General features: G+C 38.1%; 1 protein-coding gene across 8 annotated transcripts in view; it reads left to right on the plus strand.

Annotated features, from left to right (window-relative positions):
- Positions 1 to 27,244, plus strand: part of LRRC8D (leucine rich repeat containing 8 VRAC subunit D) — a 109,458-nt gene that overhangs the window by 33,539 nt on the left and 48,675 nt on the right. The window contains exon 1 of one of the 8 annotated variants that reach the window (XM_039838792.1): positions 1,708 to 1,731. The exons of the other annotated variants lie outside the window; for them this stretch is intronic. The gene's annotated coding sequence lies outside the window, so the exon portion shown is untranslated. Of the gene's footprint in view, positions 1 to 1,707; positions 1,732 to 27,244 lie in introns of those variants that run through there. 8 annotated transcript variants of the gene reach the window in all.

Raw genomic sequence — 27,244 nt, forward strand, 5'->3', positions numbered from 1 at the left:
TGAGTAAAATTTAATAAGATTTCTTTATAAAAAGTTAATGTTACATATTTTACAAGAAGTCGAGACATCAGAAATCAAGTTTCCTTGATGCTTATTAAGATAAGCTTAAAATGTTAATGAATTTTTTAATTTACAGTATAAATTAGTAGTCTTCAGTAGGTGTGGGGAATAAGTGTAAGTAGTTTGACTTTTTTTAAAAACTAACTTTTGAATGAATGACTTGATACTTGAAGATAATAGTGAGGGAACGATGAAAATTCTAGCGTTGTTATTATGTTACCCACTTAACTAAGCATTACGTGCGTTGGCCTTGGTGCCTTTGATTTGCTGCCATTGGTCCCCTTACTCTGGTTTTAATTTGTCAAAGTCTGTAACGTTCTGGCTACCTTTTTGCTCCTCAAGTTCAGCTGTGAAAATTACTTAAGTGAGAAATGGCTTGAGAGTAAGAACTGTGAATGGAGGAAAGAAGTTATCCTCTTATTATTTTAAACACAGGAACAATTATCTGCAACCCTAAGATTTTACCCCAGAAGAACTCACAGTATAATAGGTTATCTTCGCTTTTATAAATGTAAACCATAATGCTTTAATAACTACTTTTAGGAAAGGTCAGCAGCTGCTAATTTCAGTCTGCCTTTCGTCCATTTATTTCGTGATGGTTCCTCTCTGTGTGTTCCTGGAATCATTTACTCTTTGAAAGAAGTAATGAGCTTGTGATCAGTCCTGCCACCAGTGGCCCAGTATGAGATCTAGATATTGCAGCAGTGCGCTAACAAAGAGGCTGCCTCCCTTTCTGTGCTTTCAGGAGGTGGTTGTAAACAGCTAAATGAAAATCTAAAAATTGCAAAAATGGTTTTAGCACTACCCTTAAAAACACTGAGTATTAAAATAACAAATATACAATATAATAAAATAGAAAGTGGATTTATTAAGCTGTGAAAAAATAACATGTATGGTTGCCTAATTAATATACATTTTATAAATACATAAAATATATGAAATGGTTTAAATATTTGCTAGAGTAAATTTTCCTGCCTTTTAGTGTATAATTCTAGATGAGTAAATTGTATATTTTAGGGGGCAGTAGCAGTAAGGCTAAAAAGCAACATATTTACAACAGTCTTAAAATACAGTTTACCAAGTAGTATTCCCACTTTGTGGATAGAACCCAAAAGCCAAGTAGTTAGTTTAAAGTTGGAGGTACACATTAGATGAGCTTTCCATTCCTAAGTAATCTTTCATCAGAGCGAGGGAAAAAAGGCTTACACATCTACTTTAGGCAGGCTTTTATCTGAACCATTTCAAGATAAAGGAAATGTATAATTTAAGCTTTTCTGGAATAAATTAAAACCTCTCCACTCTCCGATCTCAAATCAATATTTTAAACTAATTTTTTTATGCTAAAACTTAAGGCATCTCTGATTCCTTTCTTAGTAGAAATAGATATACATCATCCTCTATGAAATAGCTAACCAAAGACAGACCTACCTTCAACCTTCTCTGTAGTAAGTTTACTAATTCTAAGGCTCTTTACTCTTAACTTACAAGTCCTTTTTCTTTTTTTTAAGTACAGAATTTTTTCAGATTTTCCTTAAAATTTTTCTAACATTTTCCATTCCTCCTTTTAGTTACTGATAGGGGCATTGACAGGAACCCTCATGTGCTGCAGATGTGATGATCTCCTGGGACAAAGGCAGGTGGAAGTTGCAGGGAGACAGACTGACTTTTAAGGTGAGGAAGAAAACTCCTTCAAAGCCATGCGGAGCTGACCTGAACTGCCGGTGTTGTCTAGGGCCCAGGACTGGAGAGGCTGTTCATCCTTGGCTAAGAGTTAGAGACTTGAAACCTCCTACGGTGGGGTGGGCCAGAGATACTCTCTGAGGTCATAAAGTGTGTATATACCGTTCAGTCACAAGTTTTGTGCTAGAAAAACACATTCAAACACTGATCCCGCTATGTAGTAGGTGTGTGACCCTAGGAAAGTAAGCTAAATTCTCTAAGCCTTGGTTTGCTCATCTTTAAAACGAGGATAAAATGATATGAGGCTTATCATGTAAATTTAATGTATGTAAAGCCCTTGATATAGTTATTCCTTACACTTGACTGTGATTCTGTAGCTTTTCATTCTTATGCCCCTCTTCTTTTACCCCTGTTCTTTTTCTGCCCTCCTATTCATTCTTTTAGAGACCGTATTTTCTCTCCTTTTGTTGTCATCTTCCCTACCTGTGCCGTAGGGCCTTCCAGTGGTATCCTGAGCTCCTCCAGTAGCATTACCATCAATGCGTGATGCCTGGGTGAGCCAGTGAACAGCTATGGATCCTCTGCGTCCTTTGGATTTGGCACAAGGGACTGCCTTAAACACCCTGATAAAGCTGCTGTAGCACTTTCTGCTTTGTAGTCGATGGTCACGAAAGCACTAAATGGGAGTTGGATATAAGAAAAACCCTTTTATACAAAGGCTTATGGGTGTAGAAATCTGTTGGTAACATTTAATTTTTCCTCTATTTAAGTTTCTGTTTTGGAGCCAGGCTCCTAACTGCAAATGTTGTGCTTGAGAGAGAGGAATAATATCAGGACCAGCAGTTCAGAAGCATTTCTTTTTAACAGGCACATTTAACATAACTTTGAGGAATTGCTGTGGATACTAAAGGGGTGACATAAATAATTTTTTTCATCACAAGCTCTTTGAAGACCCACTTGCTTGACAGAGTAATGTTACTTAAAAATGTAAGGGAATCTCATTTGCACATACTTTATGAGCGAAAGAGATCTGGTGAAACCATTAAAGAAATACAGGTTGTTAGAGCTTCAAGGATTCTTTGCCATTCAATTCAGTGGTTTTCCTTTATAAATAATGAAGAATCACAGAGGTGAAGTAGCTTGTTCCTTGAAACAGAGCTTTTCATGTTCACAAAAGGCAAACCTGGGAGACGTGGCCCCTGACACTGTCATTTCCCCCTTAGGTTCCAGTGCAGCACCCTGACTCTAGGCTCTGGGCCTGGGAGGCATCTCATTATGGCTCAAAGATATCTCTCCCTTGTTAGCCTTTATTGCTCACTAAGGCATTGATGAAAAAGTTTGTGTTCTCATTCAGATTCTTTCTTTTGTCTCTATTGATGATTTTATGAAATCTTTGGTTTGTTTGATTGCTCTGGCTCAGGAATAATTAAATAGGCAAATATTTGGGCAGTAGTTCTCCTGTGTTCATTTTTTGACCTCTTTCTCTGTGCTAGGCACTTTTGTGTTTTTGAGTGGTTGACATGAGTTAACTCTAGGAGAGTATAAGTGTAACTATACCCATTTGCCAGGTCAGAAAACTAAGGTTTACAGGGAGTAAGCAGCTTGTCCCAGGTTGTATGGCTTGTAAGCTAGAAGTCGATCTCAGGTCAGTTTTCCAGCCACATGTTCGTAATCACTGCCTTTGATTACATTTTCTGTCCCCTTTACTGCCTGGGTAATGGGGAACAGGCATAGAATTGAAGATCTTGTGGCAAATGATTCAAAGATCATCTGGCCTAGCCCCTTAGCTTCTGGCAGATGAGGTGTATTTATTCCTCTGATTTCATACATGAAATACTCGAGGCCTTGTTTTTATTTAATTTTTTGGTTTGCTGTTTCAAAGTAAAAAATGGTCTTTTGGGGTTTTTTGCTATTAAAAAGTAATAAATTCTCATTTAAAGGAAATAAGTAAGTCTAGAAAATAAAGGAGAAAATTAAAATAACCTTTAAAACTCCATAGTCAGATGATTGAGTGGGTTCAAATCTCAGCTGTATCACTGACCAGCTTTTTGACTTTGGGCAAATTTTAGAGCCTCACATATGCAAATTACCCATATGTAAAACAAGAACAATCATAGTTCCTTCTTATTATAGTTGTTATAAGGATTAAGTGGGTTCTTATTTGTGAAGCATTTAGAACAATGCCTAGCACTTAGTAAGTATAACACAAGTGTTGACTAAAAGAAAATAAATGATTACCCATGTAAATAGCCTTCCCCTCTGTGAACCTGGAGGAGGAGGTAGAGGCAGGGCCAGAATGAAGATCAGGCCAGCTGTAAGTGGGTCGTGGGCTGAGCTGTGTGGAGGTAATCGGGCGGGTGGCCCCGGGGCCTTCTGCTTCTGTTTTCCATAGCAATCCTGATAACCTGGAATATTGATAAAGTTCTGTCTCTCATTTTCAAGATAGTAAAAATGATTCTGATTTTCCTTTTTTTCTACTCCTTGCTTTTAGGGAGTGCACAAAAAGCACTTGTTTATTTGAGATTTTTGTCATAGACAAGGCCAGACATGAATTTTCTTTCATATGATGTTTTCTGTGTCCTGCATTAGTTGGATTCTTCCTTTGTTTTCTTGTACTTTGGTGTGAAGAAGATGCCCTGTTTATAAAGCCTTAGTGTCTTTCATGTGTAATGCATTCTTAAACTAATTCCGGTTGCTCTGACCCTTTGGGATTTTTTAATTGCTTTGTTCCATTTTTTAAGCATTTTTGAAATATTAAAAATATTCGTGAGGGAGGGTGGGTCATGGGAACATTTTACTAGAGTTGTTTGCTCTCAGAAAATTGTGAATGTTCATGGAGAAGTCTAATGTGGGGTTAAATTCTGCCAGGTGCATGCATTGGTCTCTTGAACTTAAGTTCCCATGTCTTTTGATACTTAAATCCTCGTTTCTGAGGCATAAAGTGTAGAGCTGGAGCCTCTTAAACTTGAGAGCCTCTGTGCTGCTGTTTCCCGTAGTCCCATCAGAGAAAGGTCTTAAGTAGTTCTTGTGTTTGCATTGAAGCAACATGTCAATAGTAAGGATCAAAAGATTTGTCTGCCGGGAGGCTGGTCACTCTGGCATCTTGAAAAAAGAAAAAAGAAGAAAATTGTCTGTTCTCTGATTTTTGCCTTTGAACCAAGACTTTCCAAAAAGAACAAAAAGAACAGAGACTTGTTTTGAATATTGCCGCCTCTGGGTGTGAGTGATTATGCAAGGCAGTAGAGTTTTTTGCTTTTTGTTTTTTAAAAAATCTTCATAATAGATGCAGAGGTATGAAATTGCAAAAAAAAAAAAATTCAAACAACTGTATAAAGCAGTCTTTGAAGGCACGTGGTCCTCAGCTTACAAGGATTTGCAGTTCTTCATCTTGTGAAAGGCACCATCTACCACTTGCACATTTCCATAATAAATTCTTCTTATTTACTTTCCACGACAATCAGTTGCCAAGTTGTCTCAATTCTGTCTTAAACTTAAATTCTTAAATTGTAAGCTATCTCTTGAAACTCTCCAATATTCTGCTCCACTACAAAACTGCAGTGTGGCTACCAGCATGTCCTGCCTGGACTGCTGAAGCTGCCTCCAGCTGCGCTCCCTGCCTCTGACCTCCAGTGCTCTCTACACACTGAGGCCTGAGGGGTTTTTACAGAGCAAAACTCAATATGTCAGTGACTTACGTCAAGTCGTCTAGTGACTGACTTCTCATTGCCCTCCGAATTCCTTCATAAGGAATTAAAAGCCAAACTACTTAAGAAGACTTCAAGACCTTGCAAGAGGAAGTCCCTGCCTCTATCTGCAATCTTCACCCGTTACCCTACCTCTTCTACCACTGTACTTCAGACACACACCACTTACAGCCTCACAGAACTTGTTTCTGTTCCTCTAATCTGCTGTTTTCATGACAGCAAACCTTCAGGGTATGTCTGACGCCTACCACACTCTTTCCCGCTCTGCTGCCTCACTTTTGTCTAGCTAACTCCTATGTTTTCCTTTTGTCTTAAATATCATATCCTTCAAGAAGCCCCCTTTAACTCCTAAACTAAATAAGTTCCCCTGCTGTTTGTTTCTCTTTGTTTCCTTGTCTTTTCTGATAGATGCCCAGCCCCATGAGGTCTTAGACATGTCTTTCTTGTTCCCCACTATATCCTAGTGTCTAGCACACAGTAGGAGCGCAGATGTTTTTTGAATGAATGAACATGTTTCAAATCATTCTTGTTTTATTACTTGTAGTAGTACTTACCACACATAGCTGTATTACTTCCTTTAAAAGTTTACAGCAAACTCCCTTTGTTGACATAAATTTGCTTAATTATTCTAAATATATACAAACATGAAATTAGATGTATATACCTTATGCTTATTGCTCTTATGCAACTATTAAAACATTTGAAAAAATAAAAATGCAAATGATATTTTAAAACCGTTAAATTTAAATTAAAAATACTAATATAATCAATGAATGCTCTTTTGCTGAAACTAAGTCACCTATGTAGATTGTTTAAAAATGTATGAATTTGTTGCCTTAGGTCCTAATATATACTTAATTCACATGAGTCTTGAGTTTTATGATAATGTTACTGCAAAGAATATTTGTTTGAAATAAGCATTTTATTGAGAAGTACATTATGGACTTGAAGACCTTGCTTGGTCCTATCTCAGGACCATTGACCATAACTGTACCAGTCCTTGAATTACAATTTTAATGGTTTCTGATTTTCTTGCTAATGCTGTAACTGTCTTGTACATGCAGAGACTGCTGAAGGAAGTTAGTAGAAAATCAAAATGACACATTCACACTATTTTGAAAACAACTTGAACATAACTTTTTCTTATTGCCTTTGTAATTTTCTAGCTAAAACAAAACCTTCATTCTGTAATACCTTTGTGCCATTATGAAGATACTATTATGAATGCCTTAATGTCATTTGACCTTCGCTTGATATGACTACACTGATTGTATATCAAGTTTGCCTCTGTCCTTTTCTTACTAGCCTGTAGCAATTAATATAGTACAGTACTCGTCTGCCTGTTATTTCATGATGTTATGAATTCAAAGTCTTACTTGATAATAGTCTTAAATTGACCTTTGTCACTGCCTTCTCTGCTTTGCCAGTATATCACAAGTGCAGTTGCTGATGAGGACTGCTTGGTGCCCCTGCAATCCTAAATGCAAACTTCAGTGCCCTGTTGGTATGGAGTCATTCAGATGGTCCAGCGTGTATTTATATCAGTTTCTTTTAGATTAACACAAGTGAAAACACAAAATTGAAAGCTTATTCTGGAGAAGTCACAGACTCTTGACTGTGTGGTCCTTTAAGGATCCTTTGACCTCCATTTGAAAACTCTTGCTTATAGCGCTCATAGCCAACCAGAGACCATGCACAAACATATAAAAGTCATATCATTGTGTTTCGAGAAGTGTCTGGCTCCTGTGGGTCATTCCTTTGGTTCTCTACCTCTCTCTAGCCTCCTAGCCTATCCCTGCATCTTCCATAGCCACTTCATGGTGAGAGGGATGGAGAAACCTTGTTTTTGGGTCTCACTGAGGCCTTACACGTTCTGGTAGGAGTCTTTGGCTGTCTTTGGTAACTGGGGAAACTCTGCAGCCTTTGTCACTCGAACATGGAGCACCTATTGAGGAGGGAGGGTGGTAAGCATATAGCAGGAATGGCTAGGGAGGGCAGTGAAGATTTCAAGTATGTCAGCTCCTATACTTAACATTAAAAGGAAAATGTGGTGCAAATCTTGCAGAGACCGCCCAAGTTCAAGACATTTTGTTAAGCCAAACATAACATCATGGCTTTAGTCTAAGGACCTAGCAAGTCATTTATTTCTTTTTTTGCATATATAATTTTGATAGCTTTATTGCGATATAATTCATATAGCATACAACTGGTCTATTTAGAATATATGATTCAGTGGCATTTAGTATGCTCACAGAGTTGTGCGGCCATCACCACTACCAATTTTAGAATATTTCTTCACCTGAAAAGAAGTGCCATACCTATTACAAGCCATTGCCCATTCTTCCCAATCTCCCTAGCTGCTGGGAAACAATAATCTATCTGTCTCTAGATTTGCTTATTCTGGACATTTAACATAAATAGAATCATAGAATATGTATACCTTTGTGACTGGCTTCTTTGAGCATGTTTTCAAGGTTAGCATGTTGTAGCATGTGTCAGTATTTCATTTATTTTTACTGCCAGATAACATTTTAAGTTACCGTTCAATAGTGTTCACATTTTTGTGAAACAGATCTTCAAAACATTTTTATCTTGCAAACTGAAACTAGATATACCAGATTTTATACATTTTCATCGCTTGATGGACATTTGGGTTTTCCAGTATTGGACAGTTGTGTATAATGTCACTATGAACATTTGTGTACAAGTTTTTGTGTGGACATATTCTCATTTTTCATGGTAGATACCTAGGCATGGAATTGATAGATCATATAGTAAATCCATATTTAACATTTTGAGGAACTGCCAGACTTTTCCAAAGTTCCTGCATCATGTTATATTCCCTTTAGTGGTTTACGAAGATTTCAATTTCTCCACATTCTGGCCAATACTTGTTATTATCTGTTCTTTTTATTATAGCCACCTTAGGGACGAAGTGGTATCTCATTATTTTTAATTTGTATTTCTCTAATGACTAATGATGTAGAGCATCTTTTCATGTGAAGATATTTAATTAAAATTTCTTTTCTTAAAAACGAAGTTTTCCTAGACTCTGTTATAATTTAAGAAGGAAATAACACCCTTTGGGGATCTCAAAAGGTACAAATTGTGACTCAAATTCCTATGATTTCAAGAATTGGCAGAGCGAGAGCTGCCCTCATTGTTAAGCACTACTGGCAGGTCAGAATTTAAATAGGAGCAGTTGAACAATTTGATTTTCAGGAACCTGATAAATGGAGTCATTGTCTGTGATAAGCAAAGGAAAGAAAAGAAAGTGGAAGATGGGCCCAAAGGTAAGAGATTTCCTTTCAGGGCGCTAAGTTACCACCACAACCAAGCAGAAAAATGGCCTTCATCTTTCTAGACCCTAGTTCTTTGTTTGGTGTCTAGCACAAAGTATTTGCTACTGGTTTTGAAGAAAGTGTAACCTCGATTGCAGCAGACAGTCCAAGAATTTAGAATCATAGAACCTAAGAGTTAGAAGCTAATGGTCCCTGCAGGGAACTTTGCGTTATGTAAAAAGGGTTGCAAAATAAAGCATCCCTACATTAAGTTCTTAAAAGCTCTTAGGTCTCCTCAGATTACACAGATTTCTTTAAAAATGCCTGCCTAATCTTTCTGGTAACTACCATCATATACCCATGTGAATTCCATGGTGCCAGTGAGGTTAATTTATGTAGAAAATCTCTCCTTATTCCCACCCTTCCCAAATAAGGCAAATCAACTATTAACAGTAATAAAGAGCTAATTGTTGAGCTCTGTATGCCAGGCACTGTGCTAAGCAGTGTATATTGTGTCAATTGACACAGCATTTCAGTGAGGCGGGTCCTACTCTTATTCCCATATTACAGAAAAGAAAATTTAGGCTCAGCATGATTAAGTAGCTTTCCCAGTGTACCCCTTCTTTAAAGAAGCAGGCTGGGAGGTTTCCAGGCTTTAGCCAATGCTCTCAACCACAGTACTCAGTACACACACACACACACACATACACACACACGCGCACGTCTTCCTTACCCCTCTGAGTATCTGCAACAGGAATTGGGAAACATGTACATATTGACTCGGTATTACTTTGATGGAGATTTGTCATTGCTTCCTTGGCCTGCTCACTGCAGGTGCAGTTGAATGTGGCAGGAATCACAACCATGGCTGCACCTGGTTGTCGCAGTTTTGTGAACACCTGGGAAGGTTAGACTTGATCTAGAACCATCACAGCATTATAACCTAGGGAGAGTCATGACTAGATTTTCTTTTCTGAAGAAATATAGCTGATAGCATTGTGGAGGATAGGTTGGAGTAGTTGGAGATAGGTGTCAGGAAATTCAGTTTGGGTTAACCAATTTCCTGTTTGCCCCCAAAAACACTCTCCAGTGGTGCATGTGGCTGCAGCATTTACGCCAAGATAATTTGCAAATTATAGTCCTAACCTTACCCCCAAAGTTTGCCACGAAATATCTCGCTTTTGTTATTATTTTCACATTGTTCTAATATATCAATGATCTTTGGAAACAAATGACATAATTTTATTTATAGCATTCTATTTTTAGTAGTGGTATTTCCATTTACAAAATATAGCAATTCTTGATCGCCGAAAATATCAAATCCTAGAAAATGTAGCATTCCTATGTTTGATGTTAAATTACCATTGTTCTCAAACAGTTGTTAGCTGGAGATTCATTTGATGGATCTGATTTGTGTATGCGTTTGTTCATGAGGATTAGAGATAATTTCTGTTTAGAAATAGTTTTTATATTTTATTTTCTCATTGAAAACCAGTCAGATTTGTTTCAGCCTCAGGGAGTGTTTATGTAAAATTAGCGCTGAGAGCTGCACTTTTCTTTTTTTCTAAATAGAAAATGGGTTAAACCTAGATTTAGGCAGTGGGGAGGAAAGACACAATGTGAAAGAAAGATTTCTAGGGTGAAACCATTAGGACTTAGCAAACTTCCGGCTGTGAGAGAGTTGAGAGAGAGAGACCTTGAAGAATGGCCTTTAAAATTCTAGTTTGGGAGGCATTGCAAAGGTTCCATATTGCTGCAGACTTGTAGGATTGGAGTAGAGATGGGGTGAAGAACGTAGAAGTCAGTAGTAGACTTAGGTTAAAGGCTTTGCTCAGATGGTCTGAGAACTTTTGTGGTTCTCTTGATCATGGGTGCTTTAGTCAATTTAGTTAGAAGATAAAAGAAGTTAAATTGTGTTTGCCTGTCCTTTAGTTTTCCTAGAAAATTGATGAACCCTAAAGTTTCTCTCGGCCTCAAATAATTGTGTAAGATAGTGTTTAGTTAAACTATGTGTACTTTTTTACTAAAGTTTTACTATATTTTTGCAAATTTTTATTATAAATAGGAGCTTTTACAAGGGAAAACTCAAGAAACAACTTTCTTTCACTAGGAGATGAGAGACATTTTATACTCTGCCCATCTCCAGAGGAGTTAAGTCTGATAATGCAGGTGCTTTCACAGTTGTAAGTCCCAGCGTTCATCCCATCCTTGGCTATAAGGTTCCTCAAGATTGAGACATAGAGCAACCTAAGTGCCCATCAATAGACAATTGGATAAGGAAGTTATGGTGCATATATACAATAGAATATTACTCAGCCATTAAAAATGAAATCTTACATGGATGGATAGAAGGTATTATGCTGAGTAAGTCAGACAGAGAAAGACAAATACCATATGATTTCAGTTATATGCAGAATCTAAGAAACAAAAGAAATGAACAAACAAAACAAAAACAGACTCATAGAGAACAAACTGGTGATTGTCGGAGGGGATGAGAGAGAGTTTGAAAGTAAAAATAAAATAAAATAAAAAGGTAGAGATTTAGTTTAAGGGGAACAGGCACTGTAGGCAGCAACAACTTGGAACTAGGTCTTCCTCCCAATTCAGCTTTATGAACATTAGTTGAGTTTGATAATTTTCTCAATAGACTAATAGTATTCTCAGCATTTTATCCTTCTTGGAGGAGTTAAATTTAGATATTTTCTATAGGACACTCCACAGCTTCAGTTGAGGCACAGAATTGAACTTTAATAATTCTACTTCAAAATCCGTTTCTGAGATGTGATACTTAGTAATCTATATTGAGTAGTAGATGATGAAGATACTTCCTGTGTTGTTTCATTCATGCCTCAAGGTTGCAAAGTTATGTAACTTGTTTACCGATAAAATGCTAGTGAAGGAAAGTTCATTTGCCACTGCTAGAAGGTACACACCCCAAGCATTTAGTGTGATGAATTTCTTTGGTCTTTTCTTTCAGTTGTCTTATGTTTACAGAGTCAAATTATCTCATGTGTATCTAGGGGTCAGTGTCACAATCTCCTGGATAATACACTGTAACAGAGTTTCTTTTTTGTACTTTGTTAAAGAAAGTGAGTAGATGATTACCTGGGGTTGAATTGGTATTTGGAGCCTCATTAATGGTTAATTAAAAACACACAAGTGCTTTCTTCTAAGTGCCTGCACTTACGGTCTTTTGGGGTTCACATATTCAAGAGATATCATCTCACCACTCCTAAAGAATATATTTACGCTCAGACTTAAAATATATTTGAACAGAATTCAAAGCTTTGAGTTCTTAGACCGTTTGCAGTTACATTAATTTACATAGGTCATAATTACTCTTAGGTCTCTGATAGCAGAGTGTTCCTTTTTTTTTTTTATGTGCACTATTGTTTCTTTCTGCTACTTAGAAGAATACTAACAAGATGCCTTAACTATCTCGTTATAATGATTTATGTTAATCAACTTCAATATAAAATTGAAGATTTGCAGTTAGAAAACATTGGTGACTCATAGTATCTGGTTACCTGTTGTTTGGTACAGAAGGTAGTCAGATTTATTTTGGTACCTGGGGTGGCTCTTTCTCATAGTAAAACTCCATTGAAAACACTGAGTTTTTTGGGGGAGGGGGTTGTACTTTTGTTTTGTCATCTTTATATTTGCTTATTTGCTTTCAAATGCTACCTCACATCTATACTTTTCCTTTTGGGTACCTGTGGCTTTTACCTTCATTTAGCATTTGGAGCCATTATATTTCTGTCAACTTAGTATAGTTCAGTTCCTCAAATGATCTCTTCCTCAGTACCTGGCAATCTCTTACAGAATTTCAATGTATATTTCATAAATTGAAATATGACTTAGGTCTATATGTAATCACTTTTCTAATAATATATTTGGTCTCTACCTTAGATGCAAATTCTTTAGGAACAAATATGATTTCGATGTATATTGTCTACTGACAGTAACTAGCATGGTGCTAACTACATGGCGCTTTTATGCTAAGTGTTCATTGAATTGAGTTGGCCTGGGTGCATGATGACTAGCCTTATTATCTGGAAGTGGAACATAGGAAGTGTTCTGATAGTTGCTTTCAGAACTGTGCATTCCAGACCAAACAATTTGCATATCCATGCCACACTAAGATACTCATTGCCAAGGCATGCTGTTTGAAACTGCCTGGTGCTGTGGGGAATAGAGGCATTTAGTTAGCTGCTGATGCCTTTTTTACTCTTTATGGGGTCCTTCCTCTGTAGTGACCAGGACTTTGTTGTTTGTCACAGAGGAAGTAAGACATGAACCAAGCCAATCATATTCTGTACCAAACACATTAGCAATCTGTTCTGCTTTCCCCAATTTTGGCTTCTTCATTCCACGTCTCTGAGAGAATTTCCATAATGAGAGCCATATTATGAGAAATATATCCAGTTATGTCAGGGGCTTACTCTATGCTGTCTTTTGAAGAAACCAAATAGTATTATGTATTTAGCTCTTTAACTTTCCTCTGAGTTCTGTCTGCTTACTTAATGCAACTGCATATCCCTAAATTGAATGCTGGTCTGTTTTTGTTATCTCCCCTAACTCTACCCCTCACTTTCTGGACGAATACTCATAACCACAGGCCCTTTACCCCTCTACCTCCTGCACTGTGCAAGGTATGTAAGTGCTTATGATGTTTGTGCAAAGTTTGCATGAATAAATATTTTTAAGAGACTTAACTCTTAATTTAAAATATTTTACTTAATTTCCACAAATTTGAGAGAGGATTAGTATGCAGTTGAAATTGGAATAGAATTTAGGGAATTGTAGGTGGAAAGAGTTCATGACCTGAGATAAATAAAGATAGATTTTTTAAGCAGTATTACAACCAGGCTTTGAGATTTACTTATTCTGTCCAGACTGTGAACAGTTGTCTCATTCTCACCAAAGGCAATTTTGTTGAAGTGTCTTTAGAAACGGTGTGTACAGGCTTCTGTAATCATACGTATCATACATATTTTTCAAATATTTTGAAAAATATTTGACCCCTTCCCTCTAACTTAACCCTTGAAATCTGTCAACACAAAATAGGAAAGAGATCAAAACCAGTTTCTATGATATAGCCTGCTGGGAAGAGGATGCTAGGAGAAAGAAAAAATATTTCTAAATGTATAATTGCATATACACCCTTCTTAGGCTCCTCTTGTATTTTTAAAGTCCTAATACCTTAAATGTTTTTGATAAGTTTAATTCTTACAGAAACACTAAACTACCCCACACAAAAGGCAGCTGGAAGCGGTGAAAAGACTAGGTGATTATTGAAGCCCATGGCTCCTTTCCATGGTTTCTCTTTGTACATCGCTCCATGTTTATGTTCAAAATGGACTGGCATAATTGTTATGTTCCAAATATGCTGTTTATGGTGGGGGGGGGGGTGTCACTATCTTATAAAACAGGACTCTCCCGGGAAGCTAAAACTAACTGTTGAAGAAATGAAATATGAAATACATCTTTGTCATTATGTATAATTGAAAACTATCTTGATTTAAACTATTGAATCAAATTTATGGCATGAATCTTCGAATCTTAAATTTTATAATGCTGTCAAGTTTGTTTATAAAGCCCAAATGTTTACCCTTACGTTCCTAAAGCACATTTATAAAGGCAGAGTATCAGCTATATTATAGTAAACCTAGAGTGCCTTTCAATGCTGAATGACCTAATCGGTTATTAATCTTTTCTATGGGGAATGCTTTTTCCTCATCAGCTGTCTAAAGTATTTGGGAAATTATATCTTGCGGGAGTTGCCATTCATCAGGAAATGCTTGTTCATAGATGTAAGCCAGACCACATGGAGCAGTAAATGTTATTTATCACTATGGGAACCAAAAATCACGAATGAGATAGTCTTAAGTATTAAACATTTGCTTCTTAGGAGGAGAAGTCATATCCAGATTTGGTTCGGTTCACTCAAATATTTATGGAGCCCTTAACGATCAAAAGGTCTGTGGGTACTTTGTTTAATGACTCATTTTCCTCTACAGAAAATCGAAAAGATCATTAGAGGGGAAAAGTAGGAGGAAAAGGTCCCAGTTTACATAGATTATCAAGCTTGTAAATGCAGGACTCTGGATTGAGAGACAGGATACCAGGGGTTTAGCTCTGGCTCTTCCAAAAACTAGCTGTGTAGCTTTGGACAGATCTTTTAATTTATTTGAGTCTCAATTTTCTCATCTGTAACAGGATGAGAATTGGATCATATATGACCCCCTTGGTGATGAATCTGTTTTCCTTCATTGTTCCTTCAGAAGTATGAAACTACTTTTTGTTTATTGAGAAACGTATTATACTTGGATATTAAGAGTAATGAGGATTACTGTTATATTGCAGTGACTTTATCACCTCAAAAAAAAGTCTGTGCTCAGTAAAGATTAGGGCCACATGTCCACGTGTTGCCATTTGTTTGTATTCCTCTTTACTCAGGATGTACTGATATTGGATGCCATATCATATCGGGCTGATGAAGTATGCAGTGATATGAAGTGTAGATGTTTAATTTGACTTGTAGCCAAAATTGGCATTTAAAAGGTTGTCATTGCTGTTCCTTGGTAAAAATATGGATAATGCCTTAAGCCAGGAGTCCCCATTTCCCAGGCTGCTGACCAGGACTGGTCTGTCGCCTGTTAGGAACAGGGCCACAGAGCAGGAGGTGAGCAGCGGGCGAGTGAGCAAAGCTTTGTCTGTATTTGCAGCCACTCCCCAGAGCTAGCATCACCACTTCAGCTCTACCTCAGATCATCAGGCATTAGAATCTCATAGGAGCACCGGTCCCTGGTGCCAAAAAGATTGGGGATTGCTGCTAAGCAATAGTCAGAAGTTGTTAAGAGGCTGGTAGAATGGAGGCTGGCTGAACTGGTTACTGAGAATGTTTATTCATATATTCATTTAATCATTTACTATATATTATTTAGAAATACAATAGCAAACCTAACAAAGTCCTTATCCTCAAGGAGACCAAACAGAGGATGAGGCTGATAAGCATACATTTTGTGGACATCTGTTAGCTATTGTGTAATAAGTGCAGGATAAGGAGACGAAGCAACAGGAGAAGGGGGTGTTAGTGGTCAGAGAAGGCCTTTCTCCTTAGAAAGCCTAAAGGAAGTGTTGGTACAAGCCAGGTGGAATATCAGGAGAAGAATCATTCTGGGCAGAGGAAACCTAAGTGCAAATGTCTTAAGGCAATTTTATGGTCAAGGAAGAGACACCCTGGCAGAATTGAGTGAGGGATCAAGGCAGAGCAGAAGAGACTGTTGAGGCATGGGTACAGGGAGGTGGCAGATCACCTAGGGTCTTCTGGGCCACAGTATACACTCTTCACTTAGGGTTTTTGTTGTTTTTTGTTTGTGTTTCAGAATAGTGATACAATTTTTATTTTTCAATAAGATGACAAATTCTAATTCTAGGAGGATATTACCATATATCGCAAAACACATCGACCACATAAAATCCACAGTGAAAAGTTTACTAAAGAGTTCTTATGAAACCCATGGAAGCAAAGTGACTAATTTGTAAAGTGCGAGCCAAATAATCAATTTCCCTTTTTTTAAAAAAAAGAAAGGTTTCCTGTGTCCTGTTTTCTGACTGGTACCCAGAGCTCTTTCCTGCTGGACCCATTTGAGACCTTTCATCTGCTCAGTTGTCACTTGGACTTTCCTGGGGCTGCTTGGGTTAAGCGATTGCTTCTCTCTATGGTTTGGGGATAACAGCTTATAAGGGGAATTTACTGACTAACTCTCCATCCCTTCTCCTACCCAGTGTTTAAAAGGTTAGCAGTCTTTTTCATACTGTGGTCCAGAGACCACAGGGGTTAAAACCACTTTGGGACTCATTTAACATGCAGATTTCTAGGCTCCACCTCAGGCCCAGTAAATCAATCTTTGCAGATGGGGCTCAAAACTCTGTATTTTGAGCTCTGTAAGAGCTCCTGGGTTCGAAGGTGTGCATTTGCTCATGTTGGAGGAAAGAGATGAAATAGGAAAGAGAGTTCTGTGATACCAGTTTCTCCCCATAGAGAATGCAGGGAGATTCTGTAATCCTGCTATTACAGTTCTTTTCTCTGCTGGTTAAGGAAGATGAGTTACAGGATAGTGGGAGATCAAAAAATTAAGGGGAAATCTAAGTGAAAACTCCAGTTATCTAGAAAAAGGGTTAGTAAACTATGGCCTGTGGGACAGCTGCCTTTTTTGGAACATAGCCACATTCATTTGTTTATCTATTGTCTATGGCTGCTTTGCACTACAATGGTAGAGTTGAGTAATTGCTACAAAGCCTAAAATATTTACTATTTGGCCCTGTACTAAAAAAGTTTGTCGGACGGCTGAGCTGTCCACTAGACCTTTCTGTAAGGATGATACAGTTTCTGTCTGCTCTCTCCAATATACTAGCCACTGACACTTGCAGTTTGGGTATTGAGCACTTGATGAGTGGGTAATGTGACTGAGTAACTGAAAATTTCATTTTATCTAGTTTTAATTAATTTAATTTAAAGATTAATTTAAATTTAAATAGCCATATTTGGCTGGTGTATCAGATTGAGGAGGACCAGAGCAAAAGTTTCAGATCGGGGTTGGCTGTGGGGTATCAGTTAAGTACTGGCAAGGGTTTACTTCAGGCCGCTGAGAAAAGAGAGACTAGGAAAAGGAACATCTAGAAAGGATTTGTTTTAGAAGAATTTTCATTTTTTTCCATTGTGATTTTTTTTTTAAGAGTTACCCATGTTAGGATCCAGCTTTGTCACTCAGTCAGTTCTTTGACCTTGGTCAAATTACTTAGCTTCTCTTTGCTTCAGTTTTTTCATTTGTAAAACAGGGATAGTAACAGTACCTACCTTATAAAATTGTTACGAAGTTTAGCTATAACTGCTTAAACAGTGCCTTGCACATAGTAAAAACTCTGTGTTTGCTGCTCTTATTACCATTTCATAAGTTTTTTTATGGTCTAGTATAGGAAAGTAACCCCTCTCCTTCTAAAGAAAAAAATACTTAGTTTAAAGTAAAGTGGATTCTGAATTCCAGGATCATTTGTACATTAACCAAACTAATGTAGCCTGTTTCTGATCTAGAGACCAGCTATGCTTCATATCTTTCCATGTAGGTTTATTACAGTTAACCCAGCATGTGACATATGTGGCATGGTATTGTCTGGGTTTTATTGATGGTCACTGTAAACATCGATAGATGGCCAGATTATTTTGCAGAAACTCTTCACAAATAACTTAGGCATATTCAGTTAGAAGCAGAACGTTTCTTAATGCTTGTTCCTCAGCTGGAGAAATCCTATTAATATTTGAAAGAAAGTATGTTGCTATTTTATCTTGAGATGTGTCAGAATCTCCTAACATGAGTAAGCTTGATGTCTTCCCTTTTATAGAAGCGTGAGCAGGCCGGCAGAAACATATTGGGAGGTGGGAGTTGCAATTATTTGTATAAATGATAACAGTAATAGAAATCCAAAAGTGAGAAAAAATATTCAGAATGATATCACGATGGGTTTTTAAATTGAGTGATTGTTACCTGCTCATCTTCAGTATTATGTACTAATAATCCAGTGCTATAGACTTGCCATAGCTGAACAGTATCACTTTTAAAGACTTCCCAGAAGCCAATGAATGCAGCCTCTTGAAAAATCTCCTTTTAAGTTTTAGAGACAGTAATGATACAACAATACTTTTCAGTCCTCAGATCTGTTCTCCAAGGCTGGAACAACAGAGTGTTCAGCAGATATTATGGGCTCAACAGTTGCTCTCCAAGGCTGCCTTTTTGATCTGTAAGACTGTGTTGCAACACTCCTTGATAAGGAAATAATATAAGGCAGCCTTGCCCAGATGGCATAGGCTGCTTCATTATGCAAGTAGTGATCCCATCCTTTAGGTCATAGTGTTCTGTTTGTTTTTCATTTTCAAATTCTAGATTGTGTTTGAATCTATCTGAGATGCGTTGAACCTGCTGAAAGTTTTCATGGGCTCATTTTATACGGAGCAGAAAGGATGAGGAAATGGCCAACTATTAACATCCTCTAGCTTGAAACCCTGCACAACCTAAAACTGTGGTCATTAACTTAAGGAGAGAGGATATGGAAGTATTAAAGTCTCTGATACGATGTAACCCTTGAGGGGTTAGGTCGTCCAATAAGTGCACCTGTTTGACTACAGGCCCTATTTTCCTGGGCACTTCTCTGTACCTCTGGCTTCTATCTGCCCACTGCATTTGCCTGCTAGACTTATCTACTGCTCTTCCAACACATTTATCTACAGCCCATTGACACCCATTCGTATCACTCAGCTAAAATAAAGTAAGCAATAAAAACTTTTCTCCTGCTAGAAATTCAGTATTTTTTTCTCTCCTTTTGTATGAACTGTAGAGAGAGGATACAGCTTGCAAATGTGAAGACTGTGGTTCCAATTATACATTTCTTTGTGATAGAAACCTTATTAACGTATATTTCAGAGCTAGAATTAATGGATAGAAGTTAAGAAGACTGACTTAGGCTCAGTGTAAGGAAACATTTGTTAAGCATCAGAGCTGGCCCATAGTGTGCTGCTAACAGACCTTGGATGTGCTCAATCGGATGATTCTGTTAGGGATGTAGAAATAGACAGGTAGCTAGATGACATGGTACTGTATGCTGTGATAGTGTATACTTCCAAAATCTTACAACAGAAGTAAATATTTTCTTATTAAATCTGTGATGTTACCTTATGTATAGTGTTGTGTGCAAGGAATTATTTCTTTTTCCTAAACCATAGGTGAATGAGACTAACTTATCAAGTGTGGTACTCTAATACATACATTTCTTCTAATGACATGCGTTGTATAATCATCTTCCTTGCGAATTCATTTTAAAACAGTTTACTGATAGAGCATACATGAATGAATTCAGCAGTTATTTACTTGTGATCTATTCCTATCTAGCCTTATGGAGGATAAAAATATAAATGTAATACTGCTGTTGCAGTCTAGTTGGAGGATTAGACATATGTACTTTAGCCAGGATAAACATGAGCCTAAGAAAAATATCAGAATCAAATTATAAAGGAAAAAAATGCGAAAAGGGAGCCATGTAATTATTCCTGGAGCAATCAGGGAGTTGTTGTGGACTGAACTTTAAAAGACAGATAAGGTTGCAAAGGGCAGGTATAATTAGCATTTACTTGGTATCTGCTGTATGTAAGACATTTTTTTATGTGCTTTGCATGTCTGCGAGGTTTGGTACTGTTACCCTCATTCTGCAGATAAGGATGTTGGTTAGGGGTAATGAAAGAATGTGTTCAGGATGTGTGTGTGAAGGAGGGAATGTTGAGTAGTCTGGTGTTGCTGAATATAGGGTTTGTGGGGACAGGAGACTGGGTAAGAGATGGGAAAGGCATATCAGAGTTAGATTATCTAATCCAAATGGAAAAGATGACTTTCCAGAGTCACTTCTGGGACCATCAGAGGCAAAGTGTTTCAGGCAAGATATATTGACATAGGAGTGATGAGCTTTAGATTCCAGTTCTAGACTGTAATACAGAAAAATCTCATTAAGTTTGAACATTTGTCATAAACCAGAAAAAAAATGCAGGACTAGTAGTTAAGAGACCTGAGTTCCTTTTTTTCCTTCTTCTTTTTTTTCCTACCACTTTCTGAGTGTGCTTTGTGGACTTAGTCTCTTCATCCATAACATGAGGAGCAATAATATTACCCCATGAGTATGTGGTAGTTCCAGGCTTGGTGTCATATATATTTTATGTCCTTTCTATCCCCCTTCAACCTCCTGTGTTTAGCACCTTATTTCTTCTTGAGAGGACTGTTGCAATAGTCCCTGAACTGATTTCCATACTTGCTATCTTAAGTGTGTAATGTCTGACTAATTTTTTCAAGAATAACATGTATCATGTCATTGTTTAAAGATCTTCAATGGCACTCCATCTCCTACAGAATGAAAAGCAGGTTCTTACCCACTGGCTCCAACTGTTGCAGTTTGACTCTCTCCTTCTCACCTGCCTATCTTGGGCTGCTTCTTATTTCCAGCTCCATCTCTACCCCTAATCCTCCTAGTCCAAACAGATTTCTCCTTCCTTTATTGTTCTTTATATCTCTTGTGACATTTTTCACCCAGTGTTCTACTCAGCTGACATTAATTGAGCAGGGATATGCGTCACAACATGCACTCTGCCAGTTGGTGAGAACACACAGTTCAATAATAAGGTTGAGTCACATCCCCATTTGACTTGCCTAGTGATATTTACAAGTGTACATACCTTATCACTCGATGCCTTACACTAGCGACATCTAAATATTTGTTGAATAAATGGTGAATTTGTATTTTAACAAAATTATTCCAACTTCTTCCAAAATTGTAGATATACTGTGAAATTTTTAGTGAGACAGTGACCACTCACTTCATTTCTCAGTCTTTGCGTTTGTAAAATGTGTACATCATTCTTTCATAATTAAAAACATGAGGGAGGTAAAGGAAATAGATATTCTTTGGACTCACATAAAATGATAGTGATAGATATTTGTATATATTTAGTCTGTTGGAAGAGATACGTTTCTGTTACCGTCTATATATATATATATTTTTTTTTTAATTGTAATTTAGAGAAATCTAAACTACTTGGCCATGAAAACAGAACAATTAAGTAGAGATTGCCTGAAACCAAAGAGGAAGTTAGGAATGACTGGAAACTTGAAACAGAATGTGGATTCACGTCTCAAGACCTAGTAGTTCACAAAATAGCATGTGGAATTGAACCTTTATGTGTTTATATGCATGTGTCAAAGTTGTCTTCATTTTTTTCATTTAAAAATTTAAGTTACACATTTAAATTATAAAGGCAATATGATAAATTTTGAGAAATAGAGAAAAGAAAATACCTTAGCATAATCACTGTTAACATCTTGATATCTTTCTGTGTCTCTTAACATGTAAAGTTGTGATACACAGACCATTTGAGATGTACATTTTTTCAAATTAATATAAAACCATCAGTATTATACAACTATACAATATTCCATTTAGTAGTCACGCCATTTTTTTAATGGTTGGAAAATCAGGTTATGTGCAGTGCTTTACAGTAATGCAATATGCTGTCATCTGTAATCCTGATTATAACGTGCCTATGTGTTTTTTCTTTTTGCTAGGTTTTGGCGTATTTCCACAGGTGAGATTTCCAAAATGACTTCTTTTTCAACTGTTAAAAATAACAGCAGAGCCATTTGATGGAATAGTTTTTTTCAAAGTATAATACTTTTTTATTTATCTCCTCCCTGGATAATTCATAAAGAAATGATGGTATCATTTTAGCCAAGCAGTGGTTTGAATATACTATAGTGATTAAAGCTTTGAGTAATTTGGGAAAAAGAAATTTTATGGCTGTGTCCACAGATGACTTTAGCACCTGAATGATTATGAATTGATCTTGAAAACATTGTTTAAAAGCATCGGATTGAATAGAGTTTTATGCTAAGCACGTACTTTGATGTGATTTTAAAAGTGGCACGTTTCTGTATGCATAACCCCCCACGCAGCAGGATATCTGGAGACCTGCACTGATTTTATTGTGTTGGAGTGACTCACCTAACGTGCCCCCTAGCAGCTTTCTTAGCCACCTGTCCGAGAGCTGCAGACATGCCCCTCGCCTCCCAGAAAAGATACTGCTAAAGAGTGCAAATTATGTTTTTTGAATTATCAGCCTCTGGATAATCCAGGAGTATTCTGTGATCTTAGAATATCCACAGGTCATAGAGAATAAAAGCCTATAGACATCACATTGAAAACTTAATCATGAGAAAGCCAGTGAGAGGGGAGAAAGATGGATAACGAACAAATTTAGAATATGTCATGTGGCAATAAGGGCTAGAGAGAAAAATAAAGTGCAAAAAGGGGACTAGGCCTTGTGTCAAGATGTGTGTGTGAGAGGGGCATCGGGGAAGCCTGGTGGAAGCGGTGGCAGAAGCCATGTACATGTAGTTCAGGGAAGAGTGTGTGGAGCAGAAGGACACCGTAAGCAAAGGCTCCGAGACAGAAGAATGCTTGATGTATTCGAGGATCAGTGCAGAGGCCTGGGTAGCTGGAGTGGAGTATTCTGATGGAGTGAGATAGACGAAAGCCTGATTAATTGGCTTTTGAGAGATTGGGAATGAGTGTAGACATGTCTTTTAAAGAATTTTTCTACAAAGGGGGGCAGAGGAGTAAAATAGAACCTGGAGGAGGATGTGAGGTGAATAAGGGTTTTGTTTTTTTTTTTTCGCTTTTTTCTTTTTAAGACGGAGAAAATTATAGCATGCATTTTGCTGACAGGTACAGCCCAGCAGCAAGGGGAAGATGGTGATGCAGGAGGGAGAGAAACAACTGCTGGAGAAATGATGGTGCAGAAGTTAGAGAAGCGGTAGGATGGCAGATCTAGTATACAGTACAGATGCAGGAGTTGCTTTAGTTGGGGGCAGATAGTTCATTCACACAAACAGAAGGAAAGGGAGGGTACAGGTATCAATGCAGGAAGGTTGATAAAAGTAGACAAGCTTAGCATGTGGGAATTCTTTGATTACTTCTTTTTACTTAGCAAAATATAAAGCAAAGGTCTTTCACCTACAGATGAAGAAGGGATTTCTAAAGAGAGGAGAACGTATGAAATAATTGTCTAGGAAAGGGGAAGGATGATGGACTAGGGAATTAGAGTGGGATTGCCAGGCTGAACTTGAAAATTCAGTGGTCATGAATTTAAATGAAACTTGTTCATCAGTGCGATGATGTATTTTTCTCCGTACAGCCCAGGTGCAGGTGCAGAGTAGGCAGAGATTTAGATTTAGAGCAAGAACTATGATTTGCCAGATGAGTAGAATGAAGAAAGAAAGAGAGGCAAGGTGTGCTGAGTTGGAAGGAAGGAAGGAAGTGTTTTTATAAGAGAAGGCATGTGGAAAAAGAGGGCATGAGGTATCTCAGTGACAGTGAAAAGGTGTCAGATCAGTGGAATTTTGTTCCAGCGAGATTAACAGATTACTAAGAGTGAATACCAGAGAGTGATTTGGAAAATTAGAAGTTTCAGAAATGTTTAAAAAATAAGCAGACCTTCCTATTGATGAGATGTAGGGAGCGAGGAGAAGGAGTGGACTCAGGGATGATGGGCTGATGTTCACTTGGGATGACTAGAAAAATATGGTTTCCAATCTCAGGTAGTCACAGGCCAGGCAAGTAAGCATTTTTTTCTTATCAAAAGGATAAGGAGTGGTTGGTGACCTTGGTTGAGTGACAGGCACATGGTCCTGACAGTGGGTCACACAGCCATGTGGTTATTACCATGGGTATGTAGATCTTAGGCTGCTAGATCTTCCAGTTTAAAAAAAATAGTCAGGATTTTAATATGCAGTCTTCCAATTTATAAATGCTGACCACTTTTTTTTTTTACCTAAACACAGTGCAGTTCGTATTTAGACCCCAGACCACCCTCCACTTTTGAGAACATTCCTTTCTGTCAGGGAAATAAGATTTATTTACATGAAACTGCACCTGGACCCCACCTTATTCAAGAAAGAATTTGAAACCACATGAGGTGGAGGCGCATGTGAAGCACTGAGTTGTGTCCTCCAAGACACAGATACTAGAGCAGTTCTGAGAAGAGGCACGGGAGAGGTTACAAAGTGCTGACCTGGAGGTGCTGATAATGTGCTGGCTCTGGGAACCATGGGCCCTGCCCTCAGGCATGAATTCTTTGTGGTTTCCATCCCATTAACCTTGAACAGTTTCACTGATCTTTATTTTTAGCTTCTGCTTTTCATTTCCAAATTGATAACTGAGTGAAGTGGTCATTGGTCCAGTGAGCCTTTGCTCAGAGCAGCAAGGCCATGCGAGGGTACCCCTGGCCATGAACTAACAGACGGAGTTGGCCCTGATAACTTTAAGCTTTTCTATGAGCCGTTCAGGAGCCTCAGTCTGGAATCAGTTCATCCAGGTCCCTGCCCAGGTGATGGAAGAAGGTCTTAGGAGGTTCTGGTGCTAAGGCTCTGCCTAGCAGGACAGAGTTGGAACCAGGGCTCCCGTTTCTTGTCATAATTCTGTTCACAGAGCTTCCTTTGGCTGTGCGCTGGGACATGAGACTAGAAACCTGGCAGTTGGTTTAGAGACAAGTTCCTCAAGGACCGTGGCTGTGGTTATTTGCTAAATGTTATGTTCCCATTATGTGCCAACCCCTGTACTTAATCCCAGGGACACAAAGGTAAACAAGGCAGACATCCCTTTTGTTATAGTAGTTAGCTTCTTTCTTCCATTCATTCCTCAGATTTACTGAGTGACAACTATATACCATACTCTGGACTGGGCTGTTGGGGATGTAAAAAAATTATGTCTATCATCTTAAGATAAGCAGATAAATTACAATGCATTAACATTTATTTTTTAATTGAGATTGCTTGAGAGTTCTGTAAGCCCACAGATGTATTGAGTGATGAGGATGATACTGACCAAAAGCATTCGTTTCCTGTCCTCAGAGACCATACAGTCCTCTCAGGAGAAGAGAAGCCACAGTACCTTTAGAAGGACATAACCGCTGTTTAAATTTTTCACTATTTAATCCTTTGTATGTATTACAGACTCCAAGCGTCTTTGTATTCCCAGCCTAGTACCTGGTGCCCAAGAGTTTAATAAATGTTGGTTGAATTAATGAACAAATGTAAATGCATGTTTCAAGACAGGAATGAACTTCATTATAATAGAGATGCATTCTTTTATAAAGAGTGACATTAGAGCCAGGCCTGGGAGGTAGTAGTCCCACATGAGAAGAGAGGAGGTGGCCTCAGGCATTCCAAGCACCAAAAATGGCCTGAGCCCTACCGTAAGCCCAGGGAACAACATGGAATTCTGTTTGGTGATGAGTATAGGGCATATGGGGAAATGTGGAGAGATGAGATAGGATGGAGGCAGATAATGGAGGGGCTTCTACTGCCAGTCAGGTGAGTTTAGGCTTAATTTAGTAGACATTAGAGTTTTTAAAGGGTTTTTTCAGAAAGCACTTTCAGAAACTACCTTTGATAGCAGCGTGATGGGGAGATCGAAAGGGTTACAGGATGAACATAGGGAGGGAGGGGGAGATTTTCCAGTTTTACTAACATATGAGAGATTTCTTTTTAGAGTGGGGAGAGACCCAAATATGACTGGAGGGTAAGGGAAAGAGACCAGTGGAAGAAGGAGGGTTTTCTGAGGTGGAAGATTATGCTGAGATGGTGAGAGAGCTTTTTGCGGGTGGAGGTGCAGGGCACTCTCAACAAAGCCCCTGCTGCAGATACTGCTGGAGACATTGGCCTAGGCTGTAGATTCTGGGACTCTGGGGCCACTGTCCATGGGGTTTCAGCTGGGCAGAGAGATAAGAAAGGAAATCAGAAGAGGCTAATGCTATACTGTTGTATGCTCCACAACATCTAACTTGTAGCAGTGGTGTAAGTGGAATGTTGAAGACTGAGCATAAAATGCAGAACGCTGAGTGTTCTCTAGGGATCTTAATTACCTCTTTTGTCGAATAACCCTTCAGATCCTGTTCAGCACTAGTAATCTGAGAATCGGTCAACAGAGACATAAGAGACTTTAGAAAAGCTACTTGCTTCCTGCAAGCCCAGACAGGCACCTTCTGCTAACTCCGGCTCAGGAAGGGCATCTGAGCCTGACAGTGTGGCTACTTTGCTCCATTTGTTGCTTACTCATTATTACTAATACTTTGAAGGTAAAGTTTATAGGAAAACAAACCAGCTAGTTTAGAATGTGTTTCATGTTAACCTTTCCTTTGTCATTGCTAAAGAAAGTAGGGCATGTTGTTGGAACAGCATCTGTCGTGCCACAGCCTGTACCTAAAATTGCAGATGGGCCTTTCTGCAAGAATCCTAAACGCGTGAACGCAGATTTTGCATGTGTTCTATATACCTTGGTATAAAGGAAAATGATCTCATAGTAAGCCTTAATAAGTTCCTCTTTAGAGTGGGCTGTAAACAAGATAGACTCTGTAATGGAGAGTTTCTATTTCCTGGCATTAGTCATTGAAGGACAATGCCCACATAATAATAAAAACAATACCTAACATCTGTTCAGACTTTAGTGCTCCCAAATGTCGTATATATTTACATACAAATATTAGAATTCATATATATGATGTTATACTGTAAACTAATGGAAGCAAGGGTAGGTATTGTGTGTATAGGGGACTGTGTTAATTTAGGAAAGAATTTATGGAGACGAGCAGGCTGCTTCTGTGTTTTCAAGCCTTGACACTTGGGAAGCACTAGTATGGATAAGAGCCATGGAGTTAGACAAATATGGGTTTGAGTCCCAACTCATTCGGCCACATAACCTTCAACAAGCTAGTTAATGTCTCTAAGTCTCCCCTTCTTCACTGTAAACTAGCATGATAATTCCTCTCAGACTTGGCGTGACAGTAGAAAGCAATCAGGTTTATATAAAACTTCTCAGACACAGCCTGAGCCAAAGAAATGCAATGACTGATAATTAATAACAAGCATC

The sequence above is a fragment of the Pteropus medius genome, unplaced genomic scaffold, assembly GCF_902729225.1.
Source record: "Pteropus medius unplaced genomic scaffold, Ma_sr-lr_union100, whole genome shotgun sequence".
Taxonomy (NCBI): Eukaryota; Metazoa; Chordata; class Mammalia; order Chiroptera; family Pteropodidae; genus Pteropus; species Pteropus medius.